This window comes from Microcebus murinus, chromosome 19 (assembly GCF_040939455.1).
Source record: "Microcebus murinus isolate Inina chromosome 19, M.murinus_Inina_mat1.0, whole genome shotgun sequence".
NCBI lineage: Eukaryota > Metazoa > Chordata > Mammalia > Primates > Cheirogaleidae > Microcebus > Microcebus murinus.
The window spans coordinates 45,292,258-45,313,369 of NC_134122.1; the positions used below are offsets into that span (position 1 = coordinate 45,292,258).

The 21,112-nt window shown below is 38.8% G+C and overlaps 1 protein-coding gene and 1 non-coding gene across 5 annotated transcripts in view; one reads left to right on the top strand and one right to left on the bottom strand.

Moving 5' to 3' along the window:
* Positions 1 to 21,112, top strand: part of RYR2 (ryanodine receptor 2) — a 644,030-nt gene that overhangs the window by 155,030 nt on the left and 467,888 nt on the right. The window lies entirely within an intron of this gene.
* On the bottom strand, positions 16,147 to 16,205 carry LOC142862487 (U7 small nuclear RNA). The gene has a single exon (XR_012913575.1). It is a non-coding gene; the product is annotated as a U7 small nuclear RNA (small nuclear RNA).

Consider the following 21,112-nt stretch of genomic DNA (forward strand, 5'->3'; position numbering starts at 1 on the left):
AAAATTATGATACAAAAGATAGGCTGAACTTTTGCCCATCTGTCTATGTGTATAATTGTCATTCCTTTGGAAAATGCTTGTGAGCCCATGCAGTTTAGAGTGCATAGCAGCCTTTGATGATCATACAGCAGTACTCTTGAATATGGTGCTTCCTTGTTTGTTCTTAGCAGTCGCTGCACTATGTGGTATTAATATATATACTAAGAGAGAGTCTCACTTTTTCATCAACAATGTACTCTGCAAGATTGCAAGGACCCTAAGGAATAATTAAGATTTAAATATTCCCAGCAGGGAGAGAGGAAGTTTGGATAAAAGAATATCTTTCCCCCCTCTCTCTTAGGATTTTGTCATTAGAAAAGATCATTTGGCTTGATCATTAAAGCTGCCATTAGTGCTTTAGTACAGGAAACACATGCTTTTACCACATATAGTCTATTGTTTTTGTTGTTGTTTAATTCCTCCAGTATCATAAAAGTATCTGAATCCCAGACATTTTCAGAAGTTCAGGAGTTCTGCTAATGCGAGGTCTCCATTGTCAAATGCACCTGGTACCCTTCCTCCCTTTTGCAGGGAGAATTTAAGTATTAGGGATATTTAGAGTTCATCTCTTATTCAGTTTTTGAACACCATATAATTCTGTAAGGGCACAGAATTCTGGAAAGAGCTCTGGACATCCCATAATTCCTCAAAAAAAAATCAATCCAAATATAATTATAATTGTGACCCTTGGTGTATATGAGCCCCAAATGCCTGTTTGTTTAGATACACGATCTCTTTGTGTTGCCCCAGCTGGAGTGAAGATCGCAGTTCTTCACTTCAAGTAGTGAGATCGCAGTTCACTGCAGCCTCGAACTCCTGGGCTCAGGTGATCCTCCCACCTCAGCCTCCTGAGCAGCTGGGACTATAGGTGAGGGCTCTACCATGCCTGGCTAATTTCTTTATTTTTTTGTAGAGACAGGACTTTCTATGGTTCAATCTGGTCTTGAACTCCTGGCTTCAAGTGATCCCCCTGCCTCAGTCTCCCAAAGTGCTGGGATTATAGGCATGAGTCACTGCACCTGGCCCCAAATGCCTTTTTATATAGAAATGTACACAAGCTATTAATATTTTATGATTAGTAGAAAAATGAGGGTAACAAGTTATGAAACTTATGTACTGTTCTTGGTCCTGTAACTGGTTTAGTGGCCTTGAGTAGTGTGCTAAACCAATAGTAAAATGAACCAGTTCTGTTGGATAGCCTATAAATTTCTCTTTGTCTCTAAAATTATGATTCAATATTTGTTATTTTAAATTAAAATATAGTAAGTGTAGTGTTTATTTGCCTTCTGTAAAAGCTCAAATCCAAATTATAATGGGTCAGATACTATAGTGGATGTTTATATTAGTTGATAAGTTGGGCTAATGGGCTCCTAAGTTTCCTTTTAACTCTAAGATTTCATGTTAAAGGTACTTTCTTCACTTAGATTGCATTATCATTTTTCAGTGGGTTGGCTGCTTAGCATTGAAAAACATACTGCTTCTTGTATATAAGTGAACAAATGAAAACAGTAATGCTACTTCTAACAGTATCACCATCTTAAGATGATATGACATTTTATATTTTTCAAAGAACATTCACAGATATTATCATTTTAGATCAAATGGAAATGGGACAAAATGAGTATCACAGTACCTGCATATGCAAAGCCTTAATTGTTAGATTCAAGGATGACGGCATTTTAGGAAGAAGGCAAATATCTGTACTTAGAAACCCATCCTGCTAAGCACAACCAGTAATGAAGAGGGAAGTCACATGGATTGTTAGTCTAACAGTTAGTCATACTGTACCAGGCTCTGGGCTTATGCTAATTGCATGTCAGCATATCTATGACATTATTCATGTGTGTGAAGCATGCTTAGGTTGAACATGTTGAAATGTGTCTCAGAATGAATGAAATATGATATATCTCTAGAGCTGATTTTGTAAGCTGATGGGCAGCAGTTTAGAATTTGAATTACTCTTGGTCAGAGTAAGCACTTCAAATATATTAACCATTGGTGAGAAGCACAGGCGTCCAAAGTACAAATGGACAAATGGGATCTCACCAAGCTAAAAAGCTTCTGCATAGCAAAGGAAACAAAGTGAAGAGAAAACTCACAGAATGGGAGAAAATATGTGTAAATTAGCCAGCTGACAAGACATTAATAACCAGGAAATATGAAGAGCCCAAACAACTCAATTGGGGGCAACAAAACCACAAATAAGAAGACATGCAAGTGTCCAACAGGTATATGAAAAAAATGCTCAATATCAGTAATCATTAGAGAACTGCAAATTAAAACTATAAAGAGATATCATCTCACCCTCATTAAAATGGCTTTCATTCAAAAGACAGGTAATAAGGAATGCTGGGCGTGGATATAGAGAAAGGGAAGCCCTCGGATACTGTTGGTGGGAATGTAAGCTAGTACAGCCACTATGGAGAATGGTATGGAGGTTCCTCAAAACGCTAAAAGTAGAACTACCATATGACCTAGCAATCCCACTGCCCGGTATATATCCAAAAGATAGGAAATCCCTATATCAAAGAGAGATCTGTACTTCCACATTTACTGTAGCACTGTTCACAGTAGCAGAGTTACGGAGTCAGCCTAAGTGCCCATCATTAGATGAATAGGTAAAGAAAATGTGGCATGTACACATAATGGAATGTTATTCAGCTATAAAAGTAATGAAATTCTGTCATTTGCAACAACATGGATGGAACTGGAGGACATTATGTTAAGTGAAATAAAGCCAGACACAGAAAGACAAATACTGCATGTTGTCACTAATATGTGTGAGCTAAAAAAATTGAACTCAAAGAGCAGAATGATGGTTACCAGAGATGGAGAAGGGTATTGAGGAAGGAGGAATAGAAAGGGGATATAGTACCCATAGGTATTAAAATACAGTTAGATAGAAGTAATAAGATCTAGTGTTTGGTAGCATAATAGGGGGACTATAGTAAATAATTTCTTGTGTATTTCAAAATAACTAAAAGAGTGGAATGTTTAAACACAAAGAAATGATAAATGCTTAAGGTGATGGATACCCCAGTTACACTGATTTGATCATTACACATTGTTTGCTTGTATCATAATATCACATGTACCCCATACATATGCACAGCTATTATGTATCCATAATAATAAAAATAGAAATAAAAATAAAAAACATAAAGTTGTCTCCAGGGCAAAAATAAATGTAGTTGGTCACTGGATTTAATTAAATATCTCTAAATAGCGAATGTGATATAGAGATATATCCATAGCACTCAATAAGTGTTTGAAAAAATAGATAATAGGTTGAAGGGCATAATTTTCTTCTTGACTATTTTAAGGATTTGAACTTTTCAGAGAAACAAAAAGAAGAAAACGATTACAACTAGATGTATTGTGATGAATGAAAAAAATATTTTCTTTGAGAGGTTGCTCATGAGGACAGAATCACAACGTACTGGTGATTGATTTGGTTACTGTCTTTCCTATGTTGAAAGCTACCTTTTTCTATCATTTAATTCCAAACATTTATTTCATTATGCCTAAACACTATTTTGATCCTCATTTTTTGTCAGGTTTTGGAGGACAAGAAAAATCGTATGTACAGAATCCTCAGAGAATTTTAAGAACCGAGAGGGACTTTACAAATCTAGTGTACCTTCCTCATATTACTAAACAGGAAACTGAGATTCAGGGAAATAACTCCCATGTTCAGGGAGGGTCTTACACCTAAATCATTGGCAAAGCTGGAACTAGAATCTCTTAGCTTCTAGACCAGGAAAATTTTAGGATAACTAAATGTAATGACAGTAGAAAGTGGAAAGATGGTTTTTAAAAATTCTTCTGAACTTCAGGTCCTATGGGTGAAGTAAATCCTTTTGAGCCATAAGGTATTATGTAACCTAGGAGAACACTGAATATATACCAACTCAGAAAAATTTAATACTCCTTAGCAGACATTTTTTTTTACACGTCACAATGAAGTAAGGGATTGAGAAAAATATATAACATGAATATTCTTGCAGAGATGAGCGATAGCCTCAAGAAAATCACTTCAGCACAAGTCACTGCTGAAATTTCCTGTAGAAAATTACCTGCTTTCATTGAAAAGGTTTCAGGTTTGACATTCTGTGAATGGAAAGTTCTAACATCAGTGCTATATTGATTTACTTGAGTTACTGATGATAAGAGCCTTTTGGTGTATTTCATTACAATTCTTTTGGATGTGTATGCAGAAATCCAGCTGAAACTGGTTTAAGCCAAAATAAAGAAGGGCTGTATTATCGATTCACATAAGTGAAAAAGCCAGGCTAGGTCTCAATTCAAGCATGCCTTTTTCCAGGGTTTCAAACTATGCTGTTACAACTGGTCCCCTCGGTTTCTTGGCTCTGTTTCCTTTGGTGTTGGCTTCATATGTGGGCAGGTTTCCCCATGACATGGCAAGATGGTCACCAGCAGCTCCAGGCCCACATTCTGCAAGCTATGAGGCAGGCAGAGAGAGCTGCTCCTTCCTCGCAGTTTCATTGCTGGGATGGAGTTGGGTCCTCCTTGGGAAGAGAAACCAGCTCTGTCCGAATCCCTTGGACTGCCAGGCTGGAGAGGATCTGAAGTGGAATACCAAGGTGTCTCACCAGAAGGGACAATGACCCCTGGGCTGTCCAAACAACAAATGCCCTTTCCCTTCTGCTTAAGGGTCACCATCCATGTGCGTTCATGCACAAGGTGGTCTTTAGAAACTTAGAAAAAAAATCATCTTTTCACATGTAGTGCTTCTTTGCTTCCAGTCTGATCCTCTAGTCCTCGTGGAGGGTTCTTTGTCAAAGACCTTTATGGCAAAGCTCTTAGAGCAGTATTGTTTCATAAAGACCAAGGGATTCATTGTTTTATTTTTAAAATGATGTTTAATCACTTATTGTTTTTATGTTTTATCAGCACTTGTAAAGATAACTTGTATTATGATCAGCCATCTCTAGAAGCCTCTGTGGTTCTGTCTGGATGGCTCTCTTTGGAGCTTGGGCAGCGCATAGCTTAGCACACCGAGCAACAGCTTGAGACAGTTTCTACAAAAGCCACTAAAGAGAAACATGCACCCATTAATGTACAAATAAAGTTCAGCTTAATTTCCGCATTTTTCAGGGCCCAGGAACAGTAAGGATGTAGGGTTAGATCATGTAGGGAAAAGTTCATTTCCATTAATACCTGTAAAGAGAAGGAGGTTAGAGCTGTCAAAAGCAAGCCTTGCACAAATTTAGACTCAGAGATTTGATGTAAACTGAGGAGTTTTAAACAGTGTATCAAAGTGGGAGGAAAAACTCAACAAAGATAATGTGAAAGGGTGGTGTTGATTAGATAGGATTTTTATACTGATTTTGAATTAGGAAATCTCTGTTCTATCAACAATTGTTGAACATTTTCTTTAATTATCAAAGCAGCTTGAACATGAAGTCACTTAATGCTCAGAGTGTTTTCATCTGTTTTTATTATTTTCCCTATTGTTTTGTTGCTCAAGTTGACCCCACATCTGCCAGCAGCATCATTAAATTACCTGGGGTTTGTTGGTGTTATTCTTGTTTTATTTTTTGAGATGGTGTCTTGTAGGTTGCTCAGGCAGGCCTTGAACTCCTGTCCTCAAGCGATTCTCTGGCCTCAGCCTTCTGAGTAGCTGGGACTATAGGCGTGTGCCACTGTGCCCATCTTTGTGCTATTCTTTTTTTTTTTTTTTTAAGGAAGTGTATTCTTCACCTTTTTGGACACCAGCATTGTTTATGAAGCATTTGTGTCCTTAAATAACATTGGTGACTTCTTACTCATTTAAAACGTAATTGAATCTTACTCTCTTTCCATGAGTTTTTGGCTTGTTTGTGGCTTTTACTTTCTTACTATATTTGATTTGCTTTTTGCTCAGAAATAAGATTCCACATCATGAATTTTACTTTTGAAACGCTGTTTCTTTTTGGTTGGTTTGAGTCCATATATATGATTACATAATTTAATGACCAGTAGCTTAATTTATAATAATAAATTCAGCCATGCAATGGAAAATTTAAAGCTTTGATTGATAATGTTAGTGGAAGATGAAAGAATATTTCTGTCTTGGTTATAGCCCTATTTCTTGTGGTCCTGTATGCTATTTTGCAAATGATTATTGTATTAACTGAAAGATATCTTTTCGAATTTTATTTTATCTAATACTAGCAGTAGTATAAATCTTGCTCTCATCTACTTTTCATTTTAATTTGAAAGGAAAGATCTTGCAATGATTCATGCTTTGTCGTGAACAGTGCTACAATTTTCTTTCCTAGTTTTTCTATGAGATTGCTTGAGAAGAAGGGAAAAGAAAATGCTCTCAGAACTGTTAAATAGCCCTGAAAGAGTAAGCACTTGAGCTCATGAAAAAAATAATTGTTTCTTTAAAATCTGCTTTTTAGCTACAGCTACATTTTTCTTGTCATTTCCTTTTGCTATCAAGTTTTAAATTACACAGACTTCCATAGTTCGAGTACCCACTCTCCCGCTCCTGTCCATTTATCATGGAAGGATTCCTGTCAGGGGTGATCTTTAATAAGAGAGGTAGTTTCAGTAACTACAGGGTGAGGGAAACATTGAAAAACGAGCCCACTCAAATGTCATGCACCTGCAAGGTGCCGGTGGGTTGGAAGCCTCATTATGTTTAGCTGCCAAAATTTTCCTCTTTCCAGAGTTGATTAGGAAAAGGCACTCAAATGACAGGTTAATAAGCTGCCCCTCTGCTGGCTTTTGTGGTTCGGTCAGGAGTGTGCAGGCAACAAGGGAAGAACACACAAAAGAGCAACATTTTGTAGAACAAAGACCACTCCGGGGGTATTCAGTTCATAGGAGAAAGGTGGACTAGAATAGAGCCTTGTGGCAATGAGAAAAGAGAGAAAAGTCATTGTGTTGAGAAGAAAAACCTGCTTGCTGCTGGTTCTGCTGAAAGAAAATAGAGTCTAGGATATCTTACGTGGGTCTTAAGATTGAAAAGTTACACTGTAATTCTGTGGTCTCCAACCTGGGACCACCGACCAGTACCAGTCTGTAGCCTGTTAGGAATCAGGCCACATAGTAGGAAGTGAGCTGCGGGTGAGCAAGGGAAGCTTCATCAGTATTTACAGCTGCTCCCCACTGTTCACATCACCGCCTGAGCTCCGCCTCCTGTTAGATCAGCACCAGCATCAGATGCTCATAGGAGCATGAACCCTACTCTAAACTGTGCATGCGAGGGATCTAGGTTGCATGCTCTTTTATGAGAATCTAATGCCTGATGATCTGAGGTGGAGCTGAGGCGGTGATGCTAGCTCTGGGGAGCAGCTGCAAATACTGATTATCATTAGCAGAGAGGTTTGATTGCACAATTCGTGTAATGCACTTGACTCATCCTGAAACATGTGCGCCCCCCCACCCCATCCATGGAAAAATTGTCGTCCATGAAACTGGTCCTTGGCACCAAAAAGGTTGGAGACCGCTGCTGTGATTGACAATAGAGAGAGGCTGAGCACAGATCCAAGAGATTTTCATCAATCTTGATACCTCAACTATGAATCATGCTGCTTGAGAGTTTTTGCAGAATCTGAGTAGAAGTAATAGAAAGCTAATATAATTAATATGACACATAATTTGGAAAAGTCCACTTATTTCAATGGAGAAATACTACCTTGCGCTATGTGCTATTTGGCTAAATTGTCTTTTGCTAAGGTATCCCCAAAATAAACTGTGGGGATATTTTCTTGGTTTTTACTTTTCCTCATCAGTAATCATCCAGAGATTCCCAGGCCAGAAATTCCTTCTTTCTTTATTCATGTGAAATTTAGTTTTTGCTTGTAATAGAGACCTCATACCTTTTCCTTGTTAGAAAAGGCTCTTGTAATATAACTGGATATTTGCTCTATGAGGCATGGAAAGCAATGAAGGAAGGAACCCAATTTTCATGATAAAGAGACTAGAAAAATAGAGCTGTGACCTTACCACTGAGAGATTTCTAAAAAAATCCACTTTGAATTTTTAAAAGACACACAAAGATGGCTACACATTGCAAGTCCTCTTAGACAATTTCTTAGTCTAAAAATTAAAAACATTGTTGAATTGAACATCTTTGATGGGATATCAGATACCAGTCAAGTTTAAAGGACTGCTTTCCATCTAGATGAAATTTTGATGAAACTGTTAGAAGATAAGTAATTTTTTGTCTAATAACGTGGTTTTTGTAATATTCATAGAAAATGCCTTTTTACATTTTCCTTTAAGTTTTGTCTTGCTTAATGCCACTTTCTGCCTTTCATGGGTCATACCAACCCAGTGCAAGGTCCTTATGGGTGGTCAGGTCTCACCAATATTCTTTTGCCGTGCTGTTGAAACTGCATATATATAACCTTCTTCCTGACCTCTGGTGCTATCCTATGTTTTAGTTATGTGCGTGTTAGTGATAGCTAACTATTCTATGGTACTGCACAGTTTACAAAGGGCTTTCATGTGTTTTATTTAATTTTACCTTTATGGTAATTGCTTAGTATAGGTAAGGGTAGCTTTTACTTTTTTAATGAATGAGAAAATTGAATCCCATTAAAGAGGATTATTCCAAGGTTGACCAGCTGGAAAGTGAGGGACTTAACATTTTAATTCATGTGTATTTGACTCCTAGTTCAGAGTTCTTTCCACTCTTACGTCTGCCTCAAAATGTCATCAAATCCTGAGAAATTCTGTTAGTTGCATCGTCTTTATTTTTGTGCTTTGGCTAGATTTTTATGGATTTCATTTGCATCTCTTCACTTATTCCTTCATCAAACATTTATTGAACATCTGTTATATTCCAGGGATGATGATAAACACAGGTGCAGCAAGAGTAAGAAACATGATTCTTGTCCTTGAAGAGTTAGTCTAAGGAAGAGAGAGCCACGAGCAAGAGGTATGATGAGTGATGGTCCTGATTAGGAAATCCAGCCAAAAGCTCCAAGATATTCAGTCATTTACACTTTGACCCTATGGAAATACATTTTTTAGGCAGATATAACAACTTTTCCCAATATGTCTCAAGTAGTACTGAAATGAATTAATCTGAGTGAAGGTAAATCGGGTAGCAGATTGGGAATAGCTCTACAGAACTTTGTTGCAAGCAAAGGCTGGATAGAGGCGCAGCAGTGAGACCACGAGGACCCTCCCAGTGTGGCTCTTCCCTTGTATTTGCTCCCCTTGCATCCTGGTCTTTTTTGTGTCCTGGTACTGTATTACATACATACACTGTTATAACCCATTACCTACTTGTTCTCTCTAAGTGGTCTCTAAGTGCTTTGAGGGCACTCATTGGCAACACTTTCAGAATGCTTAACTCAGCACACCCAACACATTCACATGCTGGTAGTGCATTTAATCTTCTCAGCCAGCCTTCTTTCTTCTTCCCTTTTCTATTGTCATACCCTGTATTTCCATAGTATTCTTTCTTTTTTGACAATTTTTATTTGTATATATTCATGGAGTACAAATGCAATTTTGTTGCATTGTTATATTGCATTATGGTGAAGTCAGGGCTCCGTAGTATTATTTCACTGAGAAAACAGATGTAGTTGGAAGAGAACTTTCCCATCCTCCCACCACTAACTCAGCCAAACTCCCAGGAAGTCTATCCTTGTTCCCTACCTCCACCTGTGCTCTGATCCGAGGTGGAGATGCTCCTATCCCATCTCTTGCCTGAATCACCAACTTTTTCTTTTTTTGGATCTTTTCAGGATTATTCCCATCAGTATGTACACATGTGATAATATCTCATTATTTCTCAACCGTATCAAGAACACTTTTTTTGGAACCTTCTCCTACATAGTCTATGATTTGCTCCCTTATTTCATTCCGACAATTGTCCTCTTATAAGAGGCCTTCCTTGTATAGCCTATTTAAAATATCTACTCCCAGTAGGGCACAGTGGCTCATTCCTGTTATCCTAGCACTTTGAGAGGCTGAGGTAGGAGGATCACTTGAGCCCATGAGTTTGAGGTTGCAGTGAGCTACGATGACACCACTGCACTATAGCCTGGGCAATAGAGCGAGACCCTGTCTCTAAAAAACAACAACAAAAGAATCAACTCCCATCATTTATCTGTCCTTCCTCCTTTATATTCTTTCTATTAATTCCCCAGCAAATGTGTGCGTTTGTGTGTGTGTGCATTTGTATGTGGGTGTATATATATGGTTCCTCCGTGAGAGCAGGAGTTTTGTCTATTTTGTTCTCCTCTCTCCATGGTGCCTAGAAGAGTCCTTGAAATATCGCAGAAGCCCCAAATATTTTCTTTCTTGACTCCATGTCTTCTCCAGCTGCTGTACCATTCCTTTGCTGGTCTTTATGCCACAATTCAAGAGTTGTCTCTGCTGCTGCTTTCTCCCCTCCTGTTCTCTCTTACATCCCCTCTGTCTAGATCTCATCTCCACCACTCCACTGAAGTGGCACTTGACTGGGCCACCAATGAGCACCATGTTGCCAAACATAATGCCAATTCTTTTTTAATTTCAGAATATTATGGGGGGGGGTATAAATGTTTTGGATACATGGATTGCTGATACATGTACAGCATGTACATTGCTGATACATCATGCTGATTGATTGCAAGTTATAAGTGTGCCCATCACCCAGATGGTGTACATTGTACCTGTTAGGTATGATTTTCCCCACCTTTCCCTCCCCTTTCCCACCTGCTTGATTTTGGCTGAATTTTACTTCCATCTGTGCATATGAGTGCTGATTGGTTGGTTCCAACTTGGCTCAAGGGTGAGTATATGGTGTGTTTGTTTTTCCATTCTTTAGATACTTCACTTGGGATAATGGTCTCCTCCAACAATCCAGCTTGTTGCAGAAGGTATTATTATCATTTTTTATGGCTGAGTCATACTCCATGGTATACATATACCACATTTTATTAATCCACTCATGAATTGATGGACACTTGGGTTGGCTATACACGTTTGTGATTGTGAATTGTGCTGCAGTAAACATTCGAGTACAGGTATCGTTTTGATAAAATGACATTTCTTTCTCTGGGTAAATACCCGGTAGTGGGTTGCTGGATCAAATGGTAGGTCTACTTTTAGTTCTTTGAGGAATGTCCATATTGTTTTCCAGAGAGGTTGTACTAGAAAAAAATGCTCAACGTGACTAATCATAATGGCAATGCTACACCGCCTTCTCACTTAACTTGTGGGTAGCATTCCACATGGCTTCTTTCATTTATTTATTTATTTTCTTTTGTGACTAGTTTATTTCACTTGGCTCCTGATTTTCCTCCTACCTTACAGATCATTCTTTATAATTCTTCTATGTTGAATTCCTCCCTTCTTACCAATCTCCTAATGCTGGTATGCACCAGGGTTCAGGTTCACTTTTAGATTTTCCTGTCTTTAGTTACACTTTCATTCCTTTAGTGACCTCAGATATCATGTCTTTGAATACATTCTTCCACACTGGTGACTCTTAAATATTTTCCTTCAGCCATGACATTTTTGCTGAATTTCAGATTTGCATATCCAGCTGCCTACTTGATGTCTCACTTGAATCAAAGTCATCACAAACCTAACCGTCCAAACTTGGCTCCATATCTTTCTCCCTCCCCCAACCCCCCTGCACTCTTTATTTCAGTACATAGTACCACCATTTACCCAAGGGTTCAGGCCTTGGAGTCATCCTTTCTCCTATTTCCATTCTATATCAGCAAATCTCATCAATTGTACTTTCAGATAATATCCAGATTCTGACCTCTTCCCAACAGTTCCGTAGGTAACATGCTAATGAAGGCCACCATCTTTTGCTTGGGCTACCGTGATAACCTCTCATGCCCTTGGCATGCCAGCCTGAGTGATTCTTTTAATGTGGAAATGAGTCATGTCATTCCACGGCTCACAAGCCCCCATGGCTTCCAGCATAGTTGGCCTAAACTCCAAAGCCCTTCCCATGGCCCCGCAGGCCCTCTGGACCTGCCCTGATAAGTCTCTGACCTTGTTTCCTTCCACTCCTCCCACCTGCCTCCTTGCTCTTCCTGGAGCTCACCAAGCCCTGTCCCACTCCAGGGCTCTGTGTTTGCTGCTCTTTCCTGCCTGGAATATTCTACATGGCCACTCTTAGCTTTATGCAGGCAGTGGCTCAGTGTCCCCTCAGAGAGGAGATTATAATATATGCCCCCGATCCTTCAGCCCTGTCCTTCTTTTATTCTTGGCTCTTGTCATTACCTGACATTAAATTTTATAACAATTCATTTGCTTATTATTGATCTCTTCCCTGAGTACGAGCTCCATGGGCGCAAGAACTTGTTCTGTCTCATTCATGGTCTTATGTGTTGAGTGAAGGAATTTAATCTCACAAAAATAGAAATGAGGAAGTAACAATTATTCATAATCTTTTATGCTCTGGGTCCCCTTTCCTGGGCACTTTTTAGAAATCATGTTTTTGATTAGTTTAATCCCTTACAACAATCCTCCAAGGTGGGTTTTCATTTCCTTTCCTAGGTTAAAAAAGCTACAATCACAGTAACTAGCAAAAGGAGAGCTAGAGAGCTGGGGTTCAAACCATGGTGTGTGTAGTCCAAAAGCAATGTCCTTTCCACTTAATTCATATTCTTTATTTATTATAGTTTATGAAATAATTATATAGTGGATAAGTTTTTACAAATTATTATTATTTGACTTATTATTTCCACTTATTAGGGAAGAACACAGAAAGAATGAAGTGGTAGGTGAATTGCCTGCTAGTATTGGAACAAGGGTTTCAGAACCTACTTCTGATTAAGTTTCACTGCACTTACATAAACATAAGACTTCTATGACACATATTGTGTATGCCTCACTTTATCTGGTTAACTTTTTAATTTTCCATCCATTACATTTGACCCCTTGTAAACTGGCTGAATTTTCTTTTGTGAGAGTTCAACGCCAAACTTTTCAAAATCCAGTCCTAAGACTTGTGTTTGGTTGATCTTTATAGTACTTGTGTAAACTGAATGAAAACAACAGTTGAGCTGAAATTTGCTATTTTGCTTGTGCTCACTTTGTACTGTGTCGGTGTACAACCCGACTCTTATCAGGAATACTTTATTGCTCAGGTATAATTAACTGGTTCATTGATTCATTCCCAAGCCAGAGAAAAGCTCTCAGCTGAAATATTTACTGATTGCAAGAAAAGTGAGGTAATTTATTGAAAGCCTATAAAAATATAGGGGTTGTGGTGCCTGGTACACTGGATGGTAATCTATATTTGAATTAAAGAATTGTATTTATAATTAGCAAGAAAGAAGATAGTTTAATAGGTTAGCCAATTACAGAAATGAATTGGAGGCTGAAATTTCAAACTTGTATTTCACTATGTTTTTCAAAAGAAAATCTATGAATTGATAGATAAATTTTATATTTACATATACAGAGTTATGAAACCCTTCTATCAACATGAAAGTGGTGAGGGACATGTTAAATCATATCCCAGAGACAAGATGAAAATTACTTCTACGAATAGTATTATACCATGCTCCATGTTTTTGCTGAAAACTCATTGGTGTTTATTCTCCTATGGTGGTACTATATATCTGTCCAAATTACTGTTATATTTTTTCATGTAGTCTTGAGAATTTGTCCTTATCTTGTGTAATACAGAAGAGGACAGTGTCCTCAAAAGTCTGAAATTGCCTTATCTTGAAATAATGGGTTTTGGATATACAGATTCAGATCTTGAAAATTGCTTCTAAAATTACTGCTCCATCTTTTCTTGCATAATATTTGCAGCCTATGCAATGAGCCAGTCTTTTAGGTCTCCTTCCTTAAAATGTAGTACTTTCAGTATCCTCACTTAAAATGTCGAGAGAATTAGTATACAGTGGTTTTCTTTTCAGAATTTTAATGTGGTCTGTACAATCTGAGTCTTGTATGGGTCTTTGAGAATTTCTACCACTTGCTCATTGTGGTCTCTGTCATTGTTTAGAGAGGAGGAGGATGGTTTTCAACATTCTAAGATATGCACGTAACCAAAGCCAATATATTATGTATACTGTATACATACATTTACACTTATATATAGGTCTCATCTGCTCTGCTTACATACTAAATATTTTAGAGTACTATGAATAAATATGTTTAATTTTTCGTAGATGCATAATATCCTACCCACAGTTTGTAGAATAGGCAAATGCTGTCGTGCAATTGCCGGAATGGGTCCTAAAGGGTCAGCCTGTCTGTCTCTGGCTTTGGTCTCTTTAATATTTTGTGCTTAAGCATCAACCAAGTGACAAGGAGATACTATGGAGCGATAAGTTACTATTCTTGTCTCTGTGTTTGATTTTAATGCTTTATGTGCTAATGGGAATACTCATTTTCTTTAATAGCCATTTCTTTGGGCCCATTCTATTTGTAGGTATGAGAGGTTCAGAATAACTTTGTTATACTCAGTGCATATATTATGGTGCATTTTAACAGGAGTTTTGTTAAGTGAGGCAATCTTCAATGCCAACTGGGAAAATTCAGATCATTCAGAGCCGGGAACATAGGCATAGATTATATTCATGCTGTTCTTTAAGTGGAAAAGAGAAACAGATGCATTTTTGTTGATGTTACTGTTTGGTGAATGTATCTGTCAACGTTATTCTCTATCTTACATAAAACAGATAGTGAGTTTGAATATCTGAAATATGTCCAGTCTTTTTAGACCTGACTTTTTTTTACTTTGCATGCCATCTTTCTTATTATAAAGGTCAAATTAAATGCTTAATTTTTATAAGCTACTTCTATTGTTTTGCTTCTACCTAGGTAACATATATTATTCAAGATGGTTTAGGCTCTTCTTAGCATTTTCTACTCCCAATTTTTGTTTTACCATAGCTGCTAAAATATTTCAGAAACTTACTTAGTTTCAAGGATTTCTAACATAGGAAAAAAGAAATTTCCTTTGTCTCCCAGTTCCTGGGAATCTTTCTTCTCTGCTTAGTAGTGTCTATCAAGAAGTTTAGTTGCCATTCGTAAATCTTAGGTGGTAGTTATGAAGGTAGTTTCAGTTTTTTTTTTTTTTTTTACACATTTTGAAATCAAATTTCACTAGAGAATAGATGGAATACATCATCTCATGATACTGAAATGGATTTTTCATGCAGTCTTAAGGGTTCATCAATCCTTTACTTCCTTAGTTCTCCTGTGGTTGATACTGGATAGATTAAAGGATTCTATCTGCATCTGCAAATTATTTGTGTGATATTCTCTTTGTGCTATTTACTGTGCCAGTGGGGGGTGTGTGTGTGCACGTGTGTGTATGTTTAGGGTTCCTCTAGTGATTTTGTAGCTCTGATATTCCATGGTCTTCCACCATGCGGGAGGAGGGGCTGTGGCGGAGAGAGCACTCAGCCAGGTGGGTTAGAGTTTGTTCCCTGACAGTCTTTAGAACTGCTCACGCAGGGTGATTGAAAAACGCAGACCCGATTTTCATCAGTGTATTACCATTTTGAAGCTCCCTACAGAGTCACCATCTTCTTGGCTGCATCTGGGGCCGACTGTGCCCTTGACTCCTCTGCCTCCCTTGGTTTTCCGCTCCTCCTGTTTATTGTGCCATTTCCTGGGTTTTAGGGTAACCTGGAAACTTGTGAAATTGGTAGCTGAAGAGGAAGACACTCTGCTGAATTCTAAGCCAGCAACTTTGTTTTATCAAGTTCTTTAATGAATTCCAAAGGGTATGGCAGATGCTAATACATTCATTCTTCCTACCATAGCCCAGAAAAGTAGGCTTAAATCTAATATTTTTCCATCTCTAAAAGGAAAGGTGAAAAAGGCCACTTTCTCCTCTTCTGTCTGTGTTCATCTCCCTCTTACACTTTGCTTTTCAGTCTTCTTTGCTAAAAATTCATTGAGTGGCATTACTTTAGACCTCCCTTTCTTCGTCTCAATTTTAATTATTGACTCAGTTTTAATTACCTACTAATGATACAGCCAACCTTCTCTTTCTCACCTCACCATTGCCTGCCACTCCTCTGTTCAAACAGATTTGCTCAGCATTTTCTATTCATTTGATTTTCATGTGGTTTTTGTTATCATTGCCACAGTTCAGTCTGCATACAGTAAGTCTATAGTCTATTCACTTTATTATTTTTGATTTATTTTTTATAAAATAAATTATTTCCAGTGAAAACTAGAAAACCTGCCAGACAAATTCTACAGGAGCTGTAACACCATGATCTAGTCCCATTAGCTGTAGCCCACATCAAAACACATGTGCTAAGGGGAAATCACAGGATTGTACTTTGTGTCTTCCCGCAGTGATTTCCTATCATTGTAAAGGGCGGTGTAGGCTTGAGGTTAGCAGTGTAGATTCTGGAGTTGGGTGGACCCAGGTTTAAGTCCCATTCAGCTACCAGCCGGCTGCACATCCATGGGCAAGTGACTGGCTCTCACGGTGCCTCTTTTTTCTCACCTGTATTGTAATCATAATAGAATTAATACTAATAATACTTAACTAATGGAACTCCTCATTTCTCATTCATCAGCTAATTCTCTGCCACATGCTGTGCTATGCGATAGGTACAAATTGATAAATGAACTAACATAGGCCTTCCCTTGATATGTCATTGAGTTCCCGTGTAGTACCTGGGACATAAATACTTAAAGATTATTAGCTACACTTAATGGGGAGATAGTTCTAGAATATAATCAATGGCAGCTCCTTTCCCTTTTAAAGGTATAGAAAGTATTCTTTCTTTTACTCTTCTATACATAGATGACTGGCTGTCTACTATGTGCTGGGAGCTAGGGATGCAGGATGAGCAGGGTCGGCAGTTCCTTCACGCAGTGTTCATACTGGTGGCAGAAGACAGTGAGCAAAGAGACAGTTAAAGCAGTTGCAGAGTGTGATCTATATTATAAAGGTCTGGAGCGTGAAGAGTGGGGCAGGGTGGTAAGGCCAGGAGAGGACCATATGATAAGACCTCAAGAAAGGGACAGAGCAGGTTTTGCAAAGATCTGGAGGAAGAACTTTCTGGCAAAGGGAAAGAACAAGCAGAAGCCTGCAGCAGAAAGAGCTGCAGCGAGCAGAATGGAGAGTGACGTGGGAGGGTGCTGTAGACAGTGGCAGGATGGTGCGTGGCTTGAAGGAGTTAACTTCCACTGTGGTGGTGGTGATGTCAGGTCAGGTTACGGGAATTGAGCAGTCAGTAGAAGGAAATAATAACAATGCATTAATTAATGCATTAATACGCATGTCTGGCATTAATTACTGTTTGCTTAGCCTGGCCACTTGTTGAGATGAAGAGCAATGGGGGATGGCAAAATTGGGGGGGAATTAAAGAAAGATTTACATGTTGGGCATGTTAAATTCCAAGGAGAATACAGAACTATTAAAACGGGATCATTATAGGTGGTTCCTCACAAGATAAAGGCTTATCTGTATCTTCTGTTCCTGTTCGTTTCTGTGGCATTTAAGAAAGACATTCAAGACCTTCTCTGTAGGAGTCTCCATCTTTTATTTTTGCTCAGTCTTAGTTGGAAGGAAGCTGCGAGTTCCAGTCGCTAGAGATTGGTGACGGCCGTGAGGAGTGCAGCAGAGACTCTAGGGTTGTTGGCGGGTGACAGTTGAACTCCCGGGGAACGCCAAGGGGTTTGCTTAGAGTTTATTGCTGCGGTGAATTTGCGCAGCGCCGGGAGGGTTTCCTGATTTAGTGTGTTAAAGATGAAAGAATACAGTTCCTTTCTGATTGAAGTGTTTATTTCTACTAAACTAGGAATAGAAAGGCATCGATGACATGTTTATATATTCAGAGGCAGCGTTGTGCTTTCTGCCTCGTGTCTGGCCGGCCGCCACTTCTGTTGGAAATTAAGCAGGGTCTGACGTCTTGATCATGACCGATATTTGGATGTTTCTGTCCGGCTCCTCTCCAGCTGACATTACCCAGGCACGGTGTTAGTGCCAGCCTCATACCCATAATCTCTTAACATGCCATTTTGTTATATAAACTTTTTTTTGTAAAAGTCATCAGCACAGAGCAACAGGAGACTTCTTGTAGCTGTATATATATTTTTTACCCAGGCACAATGTTAATATGGGCCTTATGCCCATAATCTCTTAACGTGCCATTTTGTATATAAACTTTTGGGTAAAAGTTATTAGCACAGACCAACAGGTTACATCTATAGCTATATTATTTTTTGAGATAAAAAGAGATGTTGCTATCACTTTGAATAAAACTACTTACATGACATGACTGGTTAAGCCTACTAATGAAATATCGTGTTATTTCCTCTGTTTAACAGAAGGCCAGAGATAGGCATATACGGTAAGCATGTGAAAGGTGCACTTAGTTGCTCCCATTGAATTTGCACAGGGGAGGAATTCTCTTCCCTACTTTTGCCTTTTTCACAGAACCATAAAACGTGAGTAAGGCTGGTACACTGTGGCTCACACCTCTAATCCCAGCACTTTGGGAAAAGGAGGCAGGAGGATTACTTAGGGTCAGGAGTTCGAGTCCAGCCTGGGCAACATAGCAAGACCCTGTCTCTACAAAAAAAAAATAGAAGAAATAGCAGGGCATTGGTGACATACACCTATAGTCCCAGCTACTCAGGAACCTGAGGCTGACAGTCAGGCATAGGAAGAGTTTAAGGAAAGTACTTGGTATGATAAGGGATTTTTTTAAGGACGAGAGTTATTAAGAGCATGGCTTGAGTTTTTGAGAGTATAATATGATTGACTTACTTGGATTACGTATGGGAAGAGCATTATTGTAATCAAAATTTTATTATACTTACATGGAAATAGGAGGAAAACAAGGGACTACATTGCTTTTTTCTAGTGATGCAGTTGGGGTTTATATTGATGCTATAGATGCTCATGGTACATTAAAATTTGTCACAGCTATAATAGACAGGGTTGGTAATTTTCTTCCAATATTGCCCTATTTCCTGGCTGCATGAAACTATAAAATCACTTAATGGGATCATGCCATACTAGCTTTGATTGGAAATTAAATAGAATCTTACCTTGGCCAATCTAAAAACAGGCTGCGTCCATCAGCATGGCAGCACATATTTATGAATAATCTTAAAGTGGGTTGTGATAAGCAATTATTTATTGAGTACATGATAATTGCAGGTACAGTGTCAGACAGTGGTGAAATGCCTGTGAACAAAACAGACTTTCTCTCTGGTCTCACACAGCTCCCAATACCATGGGAACCCACACAGGTGGATAGAATTTGGTCTGTGTAACTGGAAGGAAGTGATTTCTGTCTGCAAGTAACATATCACTATCATGGTTTATAAATTCAGTTCCTTGTTATTAAACATCAATTAGGAAATTGACATGGAAGTGACATGGGGAGATACCGAAGAAAGTGCTTATGTGAGTGCTCCTAGATGTTAGTATTGAGGGAATTGCGTATCTTTTGCCTGATACTTATTTGTTATCATAAAAAAGCAGAAACTCCCTTAAATGCCACTCCGCCTGTGGATGGAATGTGATTACAGGTCATATGTTCATCCATCCACTCATTCAACAGATATTTCCTGATGGAGGGCTTCCCGCGAGCCGCATTCTTGGTGTCCTTTGTGATAACCATTTAGTAAACATGACAAAGTCCTTTCCTTATAGAACTCAAATTCCAGTGGGGGAGGCTCAGACAGTTTTATAAAAGCAAATAGCTATACTTTGTAATGCCAGGTAATGATAACATAGGGAGAAAAAAGCAAGAAAAGGGATTTAGGGTGATAGGAGTTGCTATTTTATTTTATTTTATTTTATTTTATTTTATTTTATTTTATTTTATTTTATTTTATGAATGACAGAGTCCCACTCTGTTGCCCAGGCTAGAGTGCTGTGGCATCAGCCTAGCTCACAGCAACCTCAAACTCCTGGGCTCAAGTGATCCTCCTGCCTCAGCCTCCCGAGTCGCTGGAACTATAGGCATGCACCACCATGCCCAGCTAATTGTTTTTTTCTATGTATTTTTAGTTGGCCAATTAATTTCTTTCTATTTTTAGTAGAGATGGGGTCTCGCTCTTGCTCAGGATGGTTTTGAACTCCTGACCTTGAGCGATCCACCCACCTCCCAGAGTGCTAGGATTACAGGCGTGAGCCACCGCGCCCCGGCCTGGGGTTGCTATTTTAAATTAGGTGACCATGGAATTCATTTTTCCACATACGGGTGGCCTCCTAGGTCTGTGAGCCACAACCAAGCTAACTTTGCTCAAAATTACTAAACTAACTCTCTCTCCCCAATAATTTAAATCTGAACATCTCTCCTCCTTCCATTCCCCTCTACCGCCCCTATCACCACCCCTGCACCAGCATGTAGATGTTCCTGTCTCTAAGCTTTGCGGGGCTTTCTCTTTCACTTGCTTTCTTATCTACCTCTAGTCCCCCAGACCACTTAACATCCCCTGATTCTTTGAAAGTTTTCTATCTTCCTTCTTTTGTTCTGACATCAGCTGGTGTATTGTCAGCCCTAGGCATTCCTGAATCTACAGGCCTTATTCATTGTCTTTGTTAAGGCCTGTGTTTGTCTGCATTGTAGCTAAAATTTCTCATTTGGCCAATCTTTCCCCTATGGTTATGGTGATTTGGGGCAGGCAGGATTCCTTTAGTATTGAGAAAGATCTCATGTTGAACTTGGTTCTTGAACTGCAATGTCCAAAGTGAGCAATTCAGTCGAAGGGTGATGCTAATTTAGCAGTATTAGCTTAGTTTAAATGTTGGGTAGTGTTTGTTCTTTTATTCATTCATTCAACTAATGTTGATTGAGACCCTCTTATATACCTGACATTATGCTAGATATTGGGGCTATAATTCTAAGTAATAACAGACTCAGTTTACTAATCAGACATTTATCTAATAATTACACAAATGAATGCATAATGACAACTGAAGAGACTAAAGGAGAGAATATAATGTCATAGGAGCACAAAACAAAGAAATGGACTTGGGTTGATGGGTCAGGGAAGGCTCACCTCTGGAAAGGATGCTTGAGTTGAGATTTGAAAGATGGGAGATATTAACTAGAGGAAGGAGAAAGGGGTTTAATAGCATGTGCAAAAGTCCTGTAGCAGCATACGAATGAAGGAAGGTTGGTTGGAAAAAGTGTTGGGCTGGCTC